This window comes from Numida meleagris, chromosome 8 (assembly GCF_002078875.1).
Source record: "Numida meleagris isolate 19003 breed g44 Domestic line chromosome 8, NumMel1.0, whole genome shotgun sequence".
NCBI lineage: Eukaryota > Metazoa > Chordata > Aves > Galliformes > Numididae > Numida > Numida meleagris.
Window position 1 is genome coordinate 13,088,505 of NC_034416.1, and position 16,754 is coordinate 13,105,258.

The 16,754-nt window shown below is 45.3% G+C and overlaps 1 protein-coding gene and 1 long non-coding RNA gene across 5 annotated transcripts in view; one reads left to right on the top strand and one right to left on the bottom strand.

The window, feature by feature from the left end:
• AMOT (angiomotin) overlaps positions 1 to 16,754 on the top strand; it is a 61,458-nt gene that overhangs the window by 2,296 nt on the left and 42,408 nt on the right. The window contains exon 1 of one of the 4 annotated variants that reach the window (XM_021405666.1): positions 8,401 to 8,539. The exons of 2 other annotated variants lie outside the window; for them this stretch is intronic. The gene's annotated coding sequence lies outside the window, so the exon portion shown is untranslated. Of the gene's footprint in view, positions 1 to 8,400; positions 8,540 to 16,754 lie in introns of those variants that run through there. One more of the 4 variants, XM_021405668.1, reaches the window with a different exon arrangement.
• Positions 3,127 to 8,580, bottom strand: LOC110402988. The gene is made up of 3 exons (XR_002441433.1): positions 8,442 to 8,580; positions 4,768 to 4,999; positions 3,127 to 3,517 (listed from the first exon to the last, which is right to left on the bottom strand). It is a non-coding gene; the product is annotated as an uncharacterized LOC110402988 (long non-coding RNA).

Consider the following 16,754-nt stretch of genomic DNA (forward strand, 5'->3'; position numbering starts at 1 on the left):
GAACTATTCTGTGGCAATATTTGTGCTCTGATTCCTGGTTACACAGCGTTCAGTGATGACCTAATTGCAATGTTCTCATTAGCAGAGAAATTTCTGAGTTTGACTTTCTAGTTCACCTTCTCCATAAGTCATAATACCTTCTACCATCAATACTGTCACTTTAGCTCAATGTTTTGTGGTGGATCATAAGGCTGATGAATGCACTTTGAAGTGCATCCATAACAGCTTCTCACACTGTACTATTGTAACATATAACTTAGTTCAGAGCAAGCGCAGACCATCCTGGAGGTGAAAATGGCAGAATCTGAAGAGCTATGTCATCTTTCTTACCACTAAAGAAACCACACCTGTGTTAGTTTGGTGTTGGATTATTTCCTTGAAAGCTGGGAATACACAAGCAGCTACAAACAAACCTAAAAAGGACAGACTCCTTTCAGATTGTCTCGTGAAGAGGTTTAGTCTCGGCCAGGAGATGTTAGTGTAATTTTCAAACTCAAAGAATTGCTGACTGCAAGTTACGTTAACTGAGTCCCTTAGGGCCTAGGAGAGGTCTGATTTTGATCTATCTGTGCCGTAATTTCTTCATTTGTAAAACTCAAATGTTTTGTGTTAAGCTGTAATGGTTTTATATGCTTGGAGCTTAGAATAGTAAGGCATGGCTGGAGCTCTGGGAAACGCTGGTGGTACTGGACGTGGGCTGCACGTGCCAAGAGAGCACCCGCAGCAGTAAGGCAGTGGAGCACGCAGGCACTGGGAGCTGCAGAGGGGGAGGATGAAAGCAGGAGAAAGGGGGAAGGGTCAAAGGAAGGAAAAGTAAAACATTAAAAACTGTGCGTGGGGCAGATGGCTGACAGAAAAGCTTGGAAGAGCAGGTCTAGAAGGACGTAGGAAGAAAACTAAACCAGCACAGTCCTGGTTGCTAGTTGCTGTGCTGCGTGGACAAGGCTTTGGCTTTGCATGTGATAACATTCTTAGGAAAACTTGGTGCCACGTATTGGAGAGGGGAGGAAAGAGGATTCCTGGAAAAGTGCATAAGCACACAAAGAAGCCTTTGGTTTCTTCCCTTGCACATTTGTAGAGAGCTCACGTCTTTCTCTTACCCCAGGAGACATTCCTATTTCCTTTCATTTACCAGTGTTTGGAAGGCGGAAGGAGATGAGGCGCTGTTGGGTTCCCTTATTAACTTAATCTGTGGGAAGCCCTACTTAAATCGTTGAATTTCCCAGTCTTGATAGAACGAGGTATTTGTACAGTGAAGTCAAACAGAAGATGGAGGTTCCTGCACAGGGAGGCTTTGACCCTGTTCCAGTCCTGCGCCTGTGACTCTTACGCGTGCATTTCTTTGAAGTCTGAAGCTTAGGAGTCTGCATTAATGATCAAGGGACAGAGCTGAATACAGAATTCAAATGGTACAAAGGTAAAGGTGTGGATATGAATGTGAAAGAGAATATTTAAGAGTAGTCTGGCATGTATAGTTAATAATATTTTAAAAAGTCAGCATGTTAATTTCCTGCAGTTACTCAAGTTCTCGAGGCTTTTAGCATCTTCTCATTTCATGTAGATCAATTATCTCCTGCTGGGTCCTGTCGTATTCAAAATATTAACTTCCTTAACAAGTAGAAAACTTGAGGTCTGAAACCTTTAGACATTTTGCACGATGGGAAACTTTCTCTGATCCCTTAGGCAGGAATCTCTGTTCCTCACAGTGTTTTAGAGTGCTCTGCTTGGCATTTGGCTGTTGCTGCTGGCCCTGCTCTGCCAAGTGTCAGTGATCCCTGAACGCATACAAAGTTCCTTAGGACTCTCAGTGGATGTGAAGCACTTCTAAAGCTGAGATTTGTCAGGAACAGAATGCATAAGAACAATCATTTCTGACTTTGACTTATGACTGTGTTAAAACTTAACTATTTTCCCACCATGTTTGTTCTTTTTAGGGCTCTTAGCTGTTTCTCTAATTTGGGAACCCTTTATCTTATTTTTTACTTCATAAAGTAAAATAGTCAAAGGAAAATGCAGTGCATCTTGCTGAACTTGATAGACAGTTATCTGATGCCTCAATAGTGAAATAGAGCCTTAGTTTCAATTTCCAGTCTACTATTTCAACTGCTTTTTCAGAACTCCGCCAGCAAATCAACTCCCCTGTAAGGATTACTTGAATTCGGCTTTGTTGGGGACCCAAAGGACGGACTTTGAGACTCAGTTTTCAATACTCATCTGATCTGTAGGGACCTCAATAAGCAGATCCCAAGGTGGCATTTATGTCCTACGTGGCATGGAGCTGCTCCTGAAGCCCTGACACCAGCAGGTTAGCATGCTTGCTCTGAGTGTCTCCCAAATGGTGGATGGGTGCAGATATACCATGTGTACTTGCTGGTGCCCCTTGTGCTCCCCCATCGTTCACTGGGCTGCAGATAGGTTTGTGCCTCGGGTTCTGCTCTGTGTGACTGGCACCGCTTTCTCTGCCCCACCACCGCCATCCCAGGTACTTCAGAGCCACACTGATTAACAAGATCCTGAGTTCCTCGCAGGCACTGGAAGGGAGGGATGGCAGGCCTGATTCGAGTTGGGCAGAGCTTGGCAGCCCTTCTCCAGAAATGGCTTTACCCTGACTCAGATTGATAGGCTGCATTAGGAAGTCTCATGTGTGGTATTTTTCCTTCCCCAAACATCAGATTTCTTGATTTAATACTATAGTGTAAATGAGTATTTATAGAGGAGTGTGGGGTCTTTGGATCAGATATGTCATAGAAAGTTCTGACCCAAAGCCCGCTGTAGTCCAGCAGAAAACTATCTCTGACATTGCTCTCATGTCCCCAGGAATTAAAAAAGACAAAGTATTGTAAGCAGCTCTGCATGTACTGAGCCTTAGTTCGTTAGCTTGAGTATAATGTCTTTCCACAAAACTGAAGAACAAAAAGCTACCTTGAAAAAAATAGCCATTGGGAAGCAGGGCAGCAAAAGCCAAGAAACTTGAGCCCTTTGCTAATGAATACTCTGTCCTTAACTCACATTGTCTCTTTTGTTTCCCACACTTTCATGAGCTGCACATGGATTCAATTTGCCAATCTTAACCCTTCTTGCTAATGCCTGATCTGTGCATAGTTTGGAAACTGGGACAGCTGTCACTTAGGTACTTGGCTTTGCTTTTATTTATTTTTTTACTACCGATGTGTTTGCCCCATGCAGTCTCTGGCATGCATGCAGTGAGGGATCCCACGGGGTGCGGGCAACGTGTGGGTGTGCATGGCGAGAGGGAGCGAAGTCTTCCTGGTGAGGGGTGTAACAAGGATGGGGCTCAGAGCAGGTTTGCTTGGATTGAAGCACAGCGGCATTTCCATGGGGAGTGCCTCAGGGGAAGATGCCAGTGCTGCGCTAGGACTTCTTTAAAAAGAGCTGTTTTTCTTGGCATAGCTCTAAAATTGATGGAAAGTCAGGAAGGAGCCAAGGAAGGGATCTGGCATCATGGGAACTTCTCACACCAGCTTGTCTTTGTGGTGCGGCTCAGCAGAAGTGCTTTCTGCAAAGCAAAGCATAAAGCATCAGATGTTTATTTGCAACAGTGACATTTATTCCAGCGAACGATGATTGACTGTAGTAAATACACTTCTTAGTAATGACTGTATTGTTTCCAGAAACACAACTAGCTCTTAGTTGCTGTGTGCTCAGTTGGTAGAGATCTAATTAATCATCCTCTTAAAGCAAAAATGGCATTTCACATTTAAAAAAACAGAGCATTTTCTTGCCTCATTTCTCCTCTAGATAACTATTGAACAAAGATGACCAGCAGAGAGTGCTGGTGCTCTTCCAGAATCCATCAGAAGCTTCTGAAATAGTGTAAAATTAAATCAGATTTTGTTCTGTAATTCTATTTTTAGTTTTTCATTTTTTTAACATAAAATGCTAATGAACTATCTGTTTCTTGATATCTTGCTGCCGCCTCTAATTATGAATCTTTCTGTAGCTCACTAAAGGAGAAAGACTGCTTTCAGAAGAACATTATACACAGAAAAACTGTAATTGCTACTTTTTGAAGCAATTATTTAACAGAATTTTATGTTTTGCTCCAGTGCATTTGCCCTTTTTTATACATAGCATTCTCCCTCCTTTTATTCGTCCTCTTTATTTCATGTTCAAAGTAATCTGTTTACTATTCAGCACAGCTTCTGTCTAGTGGAAGAAGATGGCCCCGTTCCTGCAGACAGCAGAGCTCGAGCATCTGTGCAGTGCTCGCTGTATCACTCAGACCAATTTTAGTGAGAGGTTTCTTCCAACCAAAAGTTACTTTTTGGGACTCATCCTTGTCTCAGTCTGATTCTGACAGCAATATCAAAAATGAGTTGCAAAACTTGAAATGAAAAAGGAATGCTGCCTCCCTCCCTTGTCTCTGTGTGGTTATCAATATATTGGCACTGTTTTTAGTCCTGGAGATGTGAAAGTGGTTAGGATTTTTGGTGTAACATCAGGCATGTTTTTCCCCTCTTAATTGTTCTGCTCATATCAGGATTATTAAATGTTTTTGTGCAGAACCTGCTGTACATCTCTCTCTCATGTGACTTCTTACATTCTTTAGTCATCAAGAGCAAACAAAGAGCATGTAGAAGTGCAGGGCCTCCGTGCCTTACTCTTACATGTCACTCTGATCCAAATCCTTTAGAAGTTTAGGGAATCTCTTAATTCATTTCAACAGAATCTAAGGAGAGATCTCTTTAGAAAATAATAATAAAAAAGAGCATGAGACGGTCAGCTTTCCTTCATCAAGGATCTTACCATGTGATAGATGTTAGTTAAAGGCTTCCAGGCCCTGCTGCAGGAGAGGAAGCGTCACGTAAGGAAATCTCCTTGTCCAGACTGACATTGCGGCCCTTATTTTGCCAAACTGATTCAGTGTAGAGGACTGGGTTGTGAATGCACGTAGAGCAAAGCTGAAACATTTCATTTGTTTTTGATGTAGCTGGCAGTCGTTCAGCACTTCCAGTTACACGCTTGCTTCCAAAATGCTCTGTGAAAAGAGGACAAGTTTCACCAGTTAGAGTAATTATGCTTCCCTGTTGTTCCTCAAAAGCCGCTCGGACACAACCCTGGGCTTTGTGCTCCAGGAGATCCTACTTGAGCAGAGGGTTGGAACGGGTGATCTCCAGAGGTGCCTTCCTGTCTCGACCATTCTGTGATTCTGTAACTAAGAGCTTAGAGATGGGCAGAGGAGCACATGGTAACTCTTCTTGCTCTTGTGTTTTGAAAAGTAGAGTTTTTCTAGCATTTCCATAAGTGTTGTCTTACAGTGGTCATTTCTGGTGGTGGTTTATGAATGCTTATCTGTTGTTGCCACCTGTCAGTGAATGAGAACTGGCTCTGCGCATAATGCAAGCATGAATTTAATGTAGGGCCATTATTTTGCTCAACAGTGTATTTACAGACTGGACACAGAATTCCCAGCTTTGGTGGTGGTGGGGATGCCCCCTCTGGTCCCAGCAGCTCGCTGGCACTTCTTGGCATTGTTAAGGGTTTATTTTTTACATGCCAGAAGAAAAGCACTGTTAAACTGGCGCAAGACCAGAGACGCACGGAACTTAATTTCCACCCCTCTCGCTGCGCTGAATGGATGCGGGACCAGGCAGCGATTCCTCTCTGTACTCGAGGGATAATGTCAGCAGCTTCCTGAGCTCCAGCTGCTGTGGACAAAGGACGCAGAGCGGCAGAGATTCCTGGAGGGAGGAACTTTAAGATGGAGGAATTCTAAAGAATGCGAAGGACAACCTCTTAAAAAATTGTAGGTGGAGCAATTCCAAGTCATCCAAGCACTTTGTAAGCTTGAGATTTTATTTTCCTACTTTGAAATAGTTGCCGTTGTGACATTTCTCTTTTGTGCTTTTTAAGACATCGACTGTGATCTCTGTGATTGCATAGATTGGCTTGGGTGCACTGGAACAGTTACTAGGAACCCCTTTCTTGTGTCGTTTCCTGAATTCCCACATTGTGGCGTGATGTGTGTGTGGAAACTGCTCGCTTCCTCCAGTGGCAGCCGTTCCGCCAGCCTGTGTGCGCCGGGCTCCTGGCAGAGGGAGCTGCAGGGGGACAGGATTGTTAGGGAAAGAATCTGCATTTCGTGCATCTTTGTTCTTCTCCAGCTCCGATAAAGCTGTTATCTCCAATGTGTGGGTTAAGCACGAGCAGCTAGCACTCTGTAGAATAAACAGCAGCGGATGATTGAGGTTAATGTGCCTCGGGCAAGGCTAGCTGCTCTTCAGTGTCTGAATGAAGCAATATTTTCATCTCCCAATGACTCTACCTTCCCTCTTTACTCCCCACTCAATTTTCTTACAGCACGTGGGAGGGAGATGTGTGATTGAAGCATAGTTTATAACTCCTTAATTGACTGTAGCTGTGTAATTCCCTTACAAACCCACCCCACAGCATTTAGCAAATATGTGCTTCATTAACTTGTTCTGTCCTCTTTTTTATTCTTTTTCTTTTTTTTTGTTTGCATTTCCAAACTGTAAGGTCATGTGTTGTTAATGAGTTGTTTACATGTGTTTCTACATTTATTCCACCAAAGTGTTCCAGTGCATGGCAATCAATTACAGGGGGAAAGAATCAACGTTTATGTATGGCTGCATTTGGAATTTCTGCAGTTTGACTTCCTGAACTTTTTTCCAGATTCTTCTTTTAAACGGTGAGAGTTGTGAATGTTGGAAAGGACTCATTTCCTTCGTGCAGCTGAAGGGTTGATGGCTGGGCCAGGTTATCTCTTCTCGCACGAAGAGCCCGGATGAACTCAAGTCAGTAGGCCAAGTTTCACAGCACAGCGACTTGACATGTGGCCATTTTGGCACGTCGAGTCCTTTGGAAATGGATGTGATCGCTAGGCCAAGCCTTACCAAGCAGGCGCTGCTTAATGGGCTCCATATTTGCAGTCAGGCCTTAGCGTACCTGGCCTGCTGTGGGTGCATTGTGGCTGCTTCTCGTCCTCCTTTGGGCTCCTCCCTGAAGCCATGTGGCAGCAGAAGGAGCCGGGCCAGGAGCTGCCATGCCATGCCTGTCCTGCTGCGCCCGCAGCTGGCGGTGACCTCACTGGGAGGGTCTGGCTGTGCTGCATGCACGGGCCGGGGGAGGCAGCAGTGCTTGGTGAGGAAGGCAGGGTACCATGGTTTGTACACAAATGCATCTGTATTGAAGGCCCGATTCCTTGAGTCTTGTTTAAGGCTGGAGATTTGCCCATATTACAGCATCAGTCTTAGAGATAGTAAAGGTGCTCACCCTGTTTCAAAACCAGGGCTCCGGCGCTCAGCGGCAGGGGTCGGTGTCATGAGAGCAGTGCTGCCCTTTGGCACAAACTCCCTTCAAAGCAGGGAGGCTGCACCCGGATGCCCATCCTCGCAGCCGCCCGGGGCCCTTTTACCACTTTGTGGGGAAGTGCGTGCAAGGAAGGCCACCACATGTGTGTATAAAGCCACGCTATGTTCCAAGCTGAAATTCCGCAGGAGCTGAAGCCTTCAGTGAAAACCACCTCTGTGTGATTACTCCTACGGAGAAAAACAGGAAGGATGCACACCTGCCCTCAGGTTTGGCCGTGTCGGGCTGGTAGGGGGCTGTGGATGCTCAGAGTGAGCCTCGGAGCAATGCGCGATGCACGTTTTCGTTTTAAGCGGAATGCGATATAGGGGGAACTCCTTTAATATCCCGCCTTTCCGCGGTTAGCCACGTACGCTGGCCGCACTTTCCACTATTCCCAGCATCCGAGCGGCAGAGCGCCGGGGCGGGGCGGGGGCGGGGCGGGCCGTGCTTCCTGCCCGCCCTGCCGGAGTGCCGCCCGCGGGGCGCCCCGCGCACTGAGAGGCGGGAGCGGAGCGGAGCTGCATGCGAGCGCCGCGGGACGCCCCTGCCCTGCCCCGCCCTGCCCCGCCGCGCTCGGCCGGCTCAGGTAACCGCAGAGACGAGGCGCGGAGCCGCGCGAGCCCGGCTGTCTGCCCCGGCCGCGATGCTGCGGGCCCCCGCTCCCCGCTGACAGCGCAGCCCACGACGCGGGGCTGTCCTGCTCGCGCGTTCCGCCGTTCTCGAGGTGCCGAGGGCTGCGCGTACGGCCCCGGCTGGCTGCGTCGGAGCGCTGCCCTCCGTCCCGGTCGCCCGTCTGCGAGCGCGTTCGTTTCTAATAAAAAGAAAAGTAGAGCCGCGGATCCTCTTCCCATCGCGTCCCAGCCCCTGCGGAGCCCGGTGTATTTCTGCCGCTAAAATAGCTTGCTGCCCCCTCCGGTTTTATTGACACTGAGGATGAAGAAGGATTTGCAAGCAAAAGCGCCTTGAAGCCATCATCTTTTGGAGAGAGCCCTGCAGCTCGGCCGTTGGGTCTCGAATTCCACCCTTTGCCCCTGCTGAATCCACTGCTCTGCCCTTTACTCTCCGAGGTAAATAACCAAACGGCAACAAAAACCCGAGGAAAAGAATACCTTTGGCAGCAGGGCAGCTTTGTGTGGCCGCCCCGGCGAGCTCCAAGTGTCCAGTTTCTGAAAAGAAGAAAATCCTTTTGTCTTCAGCAGATCAGTAGGTAAGAGACGCGCTCACGGCACAGGGACTCAGCGTTCGTTCTTGCAGCCAGAGCTGGGAGACAGGCTTGCTCTCTGCTCTGTGGGCTTTTGGCAATCGTTTCTCTCCCGCAAAGACTGCTCTTCATCTTGCAGTCTGACACAAAAAATACACTTATCGTTTCACCACCGTCACAAAGCATTAACTAAAATTAATAGCTGTGTGCTTGTGTGTAATCGGAGAAGTAAAATTCTGTGGAAGGCACTGAAGTGGGTCTGTGTCAGCCACGTTTCTTGCGGTTCTCTTTTCAGAAAGCAGTCACAGTCGTGCTTGTTGTAATCCACGTGTTCAGGCTGTTGTTGCTTGTGGTGCTCTGCAGAGAAGCATGCGTTGATGTATGCATGTGTGCGAGTAGGGCTGCTGCCATCGGTTGGGATTTCTCATTCTGTGTTGGAGTTTGTTTTCCATTAAGTGCCTTATTCCTTGTGTCACAAGGTGTGGACGTGTTGAGCCCATAATTAAGGTGTATCCACATCTTATCAGCTTATTGGACATGGCTGGTAATGAGCTTGGCACTGTACAGAAAGAATGTGAAGATATTTTCTTTGTTTTTTGTGTTTTTCAAGTAAGGCTGAAAGCGCAGCAGGGACATGTGCACATAATAACTGGAAGGAGGCCCAGTCTGTGCAGGGAAACATGTTTTGGAGCATACCCCTTCCTAGGGGCCAAGTGCTCTATGTGTGCTGTTTCACAAGTGGAAATACCGCTGTGAGTTTCTGATCCTTCCTTCTCCCCCAGCTCTGTCTCTGTCCATGCTTCCCCTAGGCCAGAGTTCCATCGCTGTCGGGCTTTTGTGCAAGGGAAGGACCTGTGGAATTCACGTGGCTCATAGTCGGACTCCTCCTTTGCGGGGAGGATTGTATTGTTCCCCGTGGAGGCACGCAGCATCCCCCAGCGGGAGGATCTGGCTGTTTATGTAGTGAAACCAGCCTTGACATCACACTCTTCCCTACTGCGTGGGTTGTTCCTGTCCATGATACAGGAAATGCTAAATATCGGTCTGCTCTGCTCCCTGTTCCTCTTTCTTTTTTTTTTTTTCTTTCCGATTCCTCTTCCCTGGAGGAACTGGGTGGGAAAAGAGAGTGGAAAAGGTGTGCTGTTCTCCCTGGGAGGGAGGGCAGAAGCTGACGGACTCTCAGAGCTGAGGTGTAAGAGCCTGCTTGGGGCAGGTGTCCAGTCCGGCTCCATCAGGGGACATGGCACAGCTTTTGGCTGCTGTCTCACTGTTTTCTGCCGCCTGTGACTTCTTCTGGTGACCAGATCTCTCTACCAAACCACAGGTGGGAATGCAAGAACTATTTTCTCAAGCTTATGCTGCAGCTCTGTGAGTGGTGGTAACACCACATTTGTTGTTCAGGACTGATAGAAAAAAATGAACCTTACCGCCGAGCCCATGACCCTGTTAAATCTTTGGGTCAGATTTGGACCAGGGCTCCCTCACTGACTGCTGCTCCTAGCAGCGGGTTTGTGGCTCGCCCTGGAAGAAATGGTCCTGTGGTAGAAGTTGCTGTTGAGGGTTCATCGTGAATGCTTGGTCTCCCTTTTTTTCTCCAGGACTCTGAGTTGCAACATAATGTCTATCCTTAAAACATTAATGGGAGCCTCAAACATAACGCAGAATTATTTGTTTTTGCTGTCCTTGAGGAAAGGAAAGGATTTCCAGGAGGCGGGAAGGAGGAGCCTGGTCTCCCTGAACTCACTGTTATTGAGCTACAAGCAGGGGCCATCCAGTGGTATGTGGGGCTGTGGATTCCTTTGGCAGTGCCAAGACCTCATCATTTTGGTATTGTTTGCATGAAGCATATTTGAGTTACGATGGCTGGTTAATGTACTGATACCACAGTCATTATTCTACCTGCTTATGGTGACGCATGCCATCGGATTGTGTCGTAAACTTTGGGTAATCTGAGTATTGCTCTTTTGCAAAGCATACTTGAGTGACTCTGGATTAATGCACAGCTCACTTTGCACTGCAGAGTGCCACAGATGCACCACAAGGTTTTCATATGCCTGTAATATGAATGTATAAAAATTCCCTCCAGTGTGTAATGCAGCTCAAAGGGCAGCTGATTTAGATGTGCTTGAGTGTTAAGGTCGGGAGATCACATTCCACAGGTTACTAGATGAAAGTGCTTGAAGAGGGTATAGCATAAATATTTGATTCATATAGAAGGGATTGGAGCAAATCCTTTTGTTCCTTCTCCAGAGATATTCTGTAGGCAAAGCCCTAGCAGGGGAAAAAAGAACCAACAAAAACGTACAACTTCATTGTGCTAGAGGAAGTAGGACGGTAACATAGTGCATTGTTCAGTTCCACAAAAATTCTTCTCATGGGATACTCCATCTTCAGTAACAGCTAAGAGAACTGATGTTTTCAAATGTGAAATGACTCATAATGCATGAGCTCTTGAAGTTGGGTTTAACACTGTATGCAAACATTGCCAGCTGGTGGGGATCTTTCTGGATAAATAAGAGCTATATTTGTACAAGAAGGCTTGAATGATATATTTCAGATGCATCCTGATTAGCATAAGCCATTCACTTTGTAAAAATACAGCAAGAATCTCAGAAGTGTATATAACTTAATAGTCCTCTAGCTCTCTTTCTCCTGTCCACCAGCAGACAGATTGCTGTTTTGGTTTATTTAGAAGTGAGGTTGTGTTGCCTCACTGTCATGGTTTGGAAACATGGCAATGAAATTGAGAATTTGCAGTCCCTAAGCTCTCCAAACATGAACCTTTCTCCCTCTTTTATCTCTTTTTAAAAACAAAACAAAACAAAACAAAAAACCTTCCAGTTGAGTGTAATGTGGGTTGTTTTGTTTTGGTGATTTTTTTCGTGTTTTTTTGTTGGAACAACATGCACTATTTAACTCTGTACAGCATCCAGCACATGATGTCTTGGCCCCTGGCTCAGACTTGCTGTCACTATAATGAAGTAAAATTTCAGCTCGTTAAAGGCTTTCTTTTATTAACATAGAGCAAAATCCAGCATAGGTTTTGGTTGTTGCCATATCAATGCATATACAGAAATAAGTCTTTAATTCCAAAATTATCAACAGTCCAAGTGTATGTTAATGTAAAATACTTTTAGTTGTGAATGGATCTGTCTATTCATACCTCTCCTGGGGCACAGCTCCGGATTGCAGTTCTTGCTTCATTCATACTGACAGCTCTTAAAGAACTGCAGAACTGTAACCTGATGGAAAGACGAAGCCCAATATAAGAAAGTTCTTACGTGTTAAGGTTTTGTATTAGACTAACTAAAGCCTGGCTCCAAACACCTGTAAATTATGAGATTCTGTGTGCAGGGCAGAATAGGGTGTGTGTTAGGCTCTGTTCTGAATTAGAAAACTCTGTCCTTGTTCTTGGCAAAAGGTTTTCGGATTATTAGATGTTCCCACGTTGGGGTGAAGAGTAAAGGCTTTCAGAATAAAGCAAGATGCCTGTTTTCCCCCATCTAACTTTTGTTGTGTATTCCCATATTTCAGGGTATTTTCAGACACTTGTGAAGAAGCCTTCTGGAAGGTTTCCCAACCGAAACTTCCTAACAGCATTACAGATTTCTTTCCTCGCTATTGTGAACGATATAGTGGGAGTGGAATGTCCTTACTTGCCAATGTTTGCTGCTAGGTATCCCCCTTCCATGGAGACCAGAGGTTTAGAATAGTGTGAGAACAGCCATTCTTGATGATTGGCAATGAGGCTGAAGGCTCTCTTTCTCCTCTTCTTTCCCCTGAAAAACAAGGGAGAACTTGGATCTCTTGGTTCTTCAGAGAAGTGTTCCAAATTGCCCATTGCCAGGGCTGTAAAGTTTCAGGAAGCAGTAGGGGATTTGTCAGAATGATTTAGTCCATTGTGTTGAATCTGGGCCACGAGCAATTTCTGTGAGCTTGTTTTCTGCTTGCTGGGATTCTTTGCTTCTCTTGCTTTCCGACATCTAGTTGCTTTTTTGATCAGACTTCTGCCTACCTCATATGTATGATCTTCTCTCCATGTGTACCCCGTGTATGTCATCTTTGTGTCATAGGCTCTAAGTCATGGTCTTTCTGAAAGAGCAAACACACAGCTGTCCTGTGAGGCCAGACTGGCTGCAGGAGCTTTGCAGTTGTTAACCTGTTAGACAGGAGGGAGTGTGTGTTCCTGACCAGCTCTGGAACGCAGCGCTGGCCGCAGGAGGAGTCACACTGCAGCCTCCGTGCTGTGGTCGTATCTCCCACTTCTGTGTAAGCATTTCATCTGTGCTCTGAGCAGATCTGACACTTAAGTCATATCCATGTGAAAATCTTGTACTGTTGGGCAGGAGAACACTCAAGTCAGCAAATATCCAAATCTTGCACATTGCTTGGCTCTCTGGAGCAGTTTTGAAATGTAATCTTCAAGCCAAAAGAAAAACGTTTCAGCAACTTTGGAGAATAATAGTGTCAAGAAGGCCCTAGGAGCAAGTCATTTTCAAATACGCAGCATAGTATTTGTCTTGCCTACTATGCCTGTAGGTGAAAGGAGTTTTCCAGAAGTGCTGTAATTTGCATTTACCTAGATAGTCAGATTTAATTTTGAAGTAATGATATATCTGAAACTTGCCCGTGTGAATATGTGTGTAAATGGCCATTCAGGGCAAACCAGGCACCTGATTTAAGTGATAGATAGGTTAATCAGTGATGACTAGGTGAGCAAATAGGAATAGGTGAATGAAAAAAACGAAGAGGTTCTACACAAAGCAGAAAACTGAGAACAAAATGAAAAGACCTGTGGAAGCAGAATTCTCAGGGCTTGAAAACCTTGTTGAGTAGCAGCAATGTGAGTGCATGGCTTAAGCAAAGGAAGAACCTGTGACGAAGGCTCGTGCAGCACCCCAGGGTCACGAGTTATGGTCATTTGTAGTGGCTGTCGTGCTTGACTGTGAGCAGCTCCTCCTCTGCTGGCGCTGAAAAACTGAGTGCTCCTTCAAAGAGCTGAATCTTCCCATGATTTACTGACACACCATCTGCATTCTTGGCCCTGCGGAAGGGGCGCTGGGATGGATAATGCCAGTCCTACCAGTTGCTTTTTTTTACTCTTTTATGGTCTCATAGAGTGACTTGTTGAGGTTGGTTGTCTAAGCATAAAATAACCTTTTCTTTTTTAAAACATGTATTCGAAAATCTTTGTGAGGATTTGCAGGTCTTTGGTCACTTTCCTTGAAAACTACTTCTGGAGTGTATCACGTTCATCACTATTGGTTAGCAGATGGAAATGAGATTCACTGATCTAATAAAACTGGCTGTTATTTGTTTTAGTGTAATGCTTGTAACATCTGATTATAGACTAAGATATTGCTGAGCAGTTCTGCTATATGAATGCCTATGAAATAAGCCAGTTTAAGCTTTTGATTAATCTTATTTTGTATTATCTTCTCTGTGTTAGAGTTGCATTGCAGTAATTGTCGTTTGCTTTAAAATGCTTTGTGTCTCTACACAACTTGTTATTTTTAAATAGATTAGTTAACCTACTAGGATTATTCTTTGCGACTCTCAGGGAAGGTAACTGTACGTCTCGGTGATTCCTTTCACTTCAGAGTTCGGTGGACTTCTCTTCCTCTGCTCTTCTGGGCAGTTCTGTGGCCAGCTGGGGCAAGCGGTGCTGCTTCGTGCTAGGGCTGGCCTGTCCTGTGGTGGGCTGGGGAGAACAGAGTGGGAAAGATCCCCTTGGTTTGCCAATTTTTTATTTATTATTATTATTTTTTTTTTTAAGAACCAAAACTGAAACATCTTCCATATTTTTGGAGACACAGAACATGAAAACAGTGTCAGGCAGCCTGCAGCAGCACCTGAGGAATTGGTCATCTGTAGTTCACTGAAATTGTTGCAACTGAATGCTTCTTGTTGCTGTGCATGATCTGTATTAGGTAAAAATGACTTTGAAACTCTTTTTACTACAGAATGATAAAGGTTTAAGAGACTGCGAGCAGTTGCATAGTTCTTCCCAGCCTTGGGTAAGTTCAGGGGACCTTGGAGAGCAGGAGGAAAAGCACTCCAAAGGTGCAGGAAAATATCTGCCTTTTGCTGTTGCTGGGTTAGGATTGGGAATGGAGTACTTGGATCTTGCTTAAAAAAAAAAAAAAATTAAAAATCTTGGCACCCACGGTGTGCTATTAACTCCTAACGCTGCCCCATCACAACTGCAAGGTGCAGATGCTTTCGCTAGGGGAATATTGCATAGCTCAGACTCCCTGTTTCTGCAGCCACCAGGAATACTTTGCAAGAGCATCTTCTCCTGCTGTTGGTAATATTCAGAGAGCTCCTTGCCTTCTGCTTGCATGGGTTCTAGGATGTCCACGTCCTTAACAAATCCATTTTGGCAGAATCTACACTTATAACATTGGCTGCTTCAGTCGTTATGAAAAATCCTTCCAATAGTGATGAAGTTTATATTAGCAAGGACGAAGTTTTGCTGAGTAATATACCTCAGCACCATTATTTCCCAGCGTAGCTGCATCTGCTTTAGAGTGGCTGCTGGAATAGTTACTTGGAAAAAAACCAATTCCTGAGTGACATAGTTGTGGCAGCAAAACCATCCATGTAAGCCAGGGCTGAGCCAATCGCACTGCGCTGAAATGAGCTTCGTAATATCTGCCTCCCAGTGTGGTGGTGAGTCTTAATTAATCATCCTACAAGTAATTAAAGATTTTTACAAGGTGCTCATGAAAAACCCAAGTGGTTATGATAAAAGAACAACACCTAAACCACTTTTATAACACCTTGACTTTCTAAAAATGTGGTGGTCTGGATATTCAGTTGGGTTTTGCTTCAACAACAACAAAAAGACAGTCCATATTTTATCCGGTCAGGTCACAGAATGGGTTTGCTCCGCCATCCTGGCTCGTCCTGGCATTGCAGCAGGGCTGGCTCCCTTCCTGCAGCATCGCAGAGCAGCATTGCCAGCTCGGTCAGGTGAACAGTGGCCAGGACGCGGGCTGAGGTGCTATTTTTCTTCATGAAGAAAAGAAGAATAGGGATCGCTTGGAAAATACTAGGGCAAGATTGCTTTCCTTGCTCCGTGACTATTCCCACTGAATTCTGTAGAACTGCTTTGTAAAATGAGAAGAGTTCCTCCTTTTTAAAAAAGGGCTTAAAATAGTTTAAATTGTAATGCTTGAAAAAGCCAGAAATTTCCATGCTAGCATTAGGCCGCGCTGCTTTCTCCCCTACACCCTCCTCTGCCTGCATGTTTTATTTGTATCAACTCATGACACAAATTTTCAGATGTCACAACTGGTGTCTGATGAAGAACAACCTTAAAGTAGCATCAAAGGGCTACAGCTTTTCCAGGAGTGTTTTCCTCCTGTTTTCAGGGCTTAGGCTTTTGGATTCAGTTTTTGCCTTCATTTTTAATGCAGATGCCGACTATAATCTTTTGTTTTTTAATCTCGGCAGCAATTAAAGCAGCCTGATCCTATCGGTAGGGACAAATGATGCACTGTCAACATTTTGCTCACTTCTGATAATGCACATGAAACTGGTTTGCATGTTTGAAGATTACATTTTACTCTCACATGGTTTCCATTATCTGCGAGCCCTGAGGAGAGGCCTGGACTAAATCAGTGAAGGAATGGAGAAACCACACAATGCAATGAAAACGGCGCAGGGCATACTTGGGATAGCTGTGGGACAGGGGCTGCTGCCGACAGAAGCAGGGCACTGCCTGAGTGCTAGCAGCAGCAAGAAGCAGAACGTTCTACAAAGACAAAACAAAGCTCTATGCTGAATTAAAACTGTGGCTTGGGTTTATGACAAATCCTAAATTCGACAAGGATAATTACAGGAAATCTGTGAAGTTTGAAGCAGATGAATCTTGTTCAGCGTGCGCCGGGAGGCAGACCTCCGAAATGAGACCTGGTGTGACTAAAGCAGTGTAAGCTTGATGGTTTTCTCGAGGTGACATCTAAAAGGTGAGATCTTGGCCTTTATGAAGCTAGCAGCAGAGCTCCTGTTGCCTCTTTTGGAGCTGGTGTTTCATGAAATATGCAGAAATGACAGTACGTGCTGCTGAGGGGCCATCTGCACAGATATGTCAATATGCCTGGTAGCAGTGTGTAGCCGTTTAAGTAAGGGATTGGTATGGTGTATTCACTTAGAAATATTCCCAGTACAGACAGCTGGATGAGCGTACCTAGACTGGTTTTTCTGTTAGAGCAGT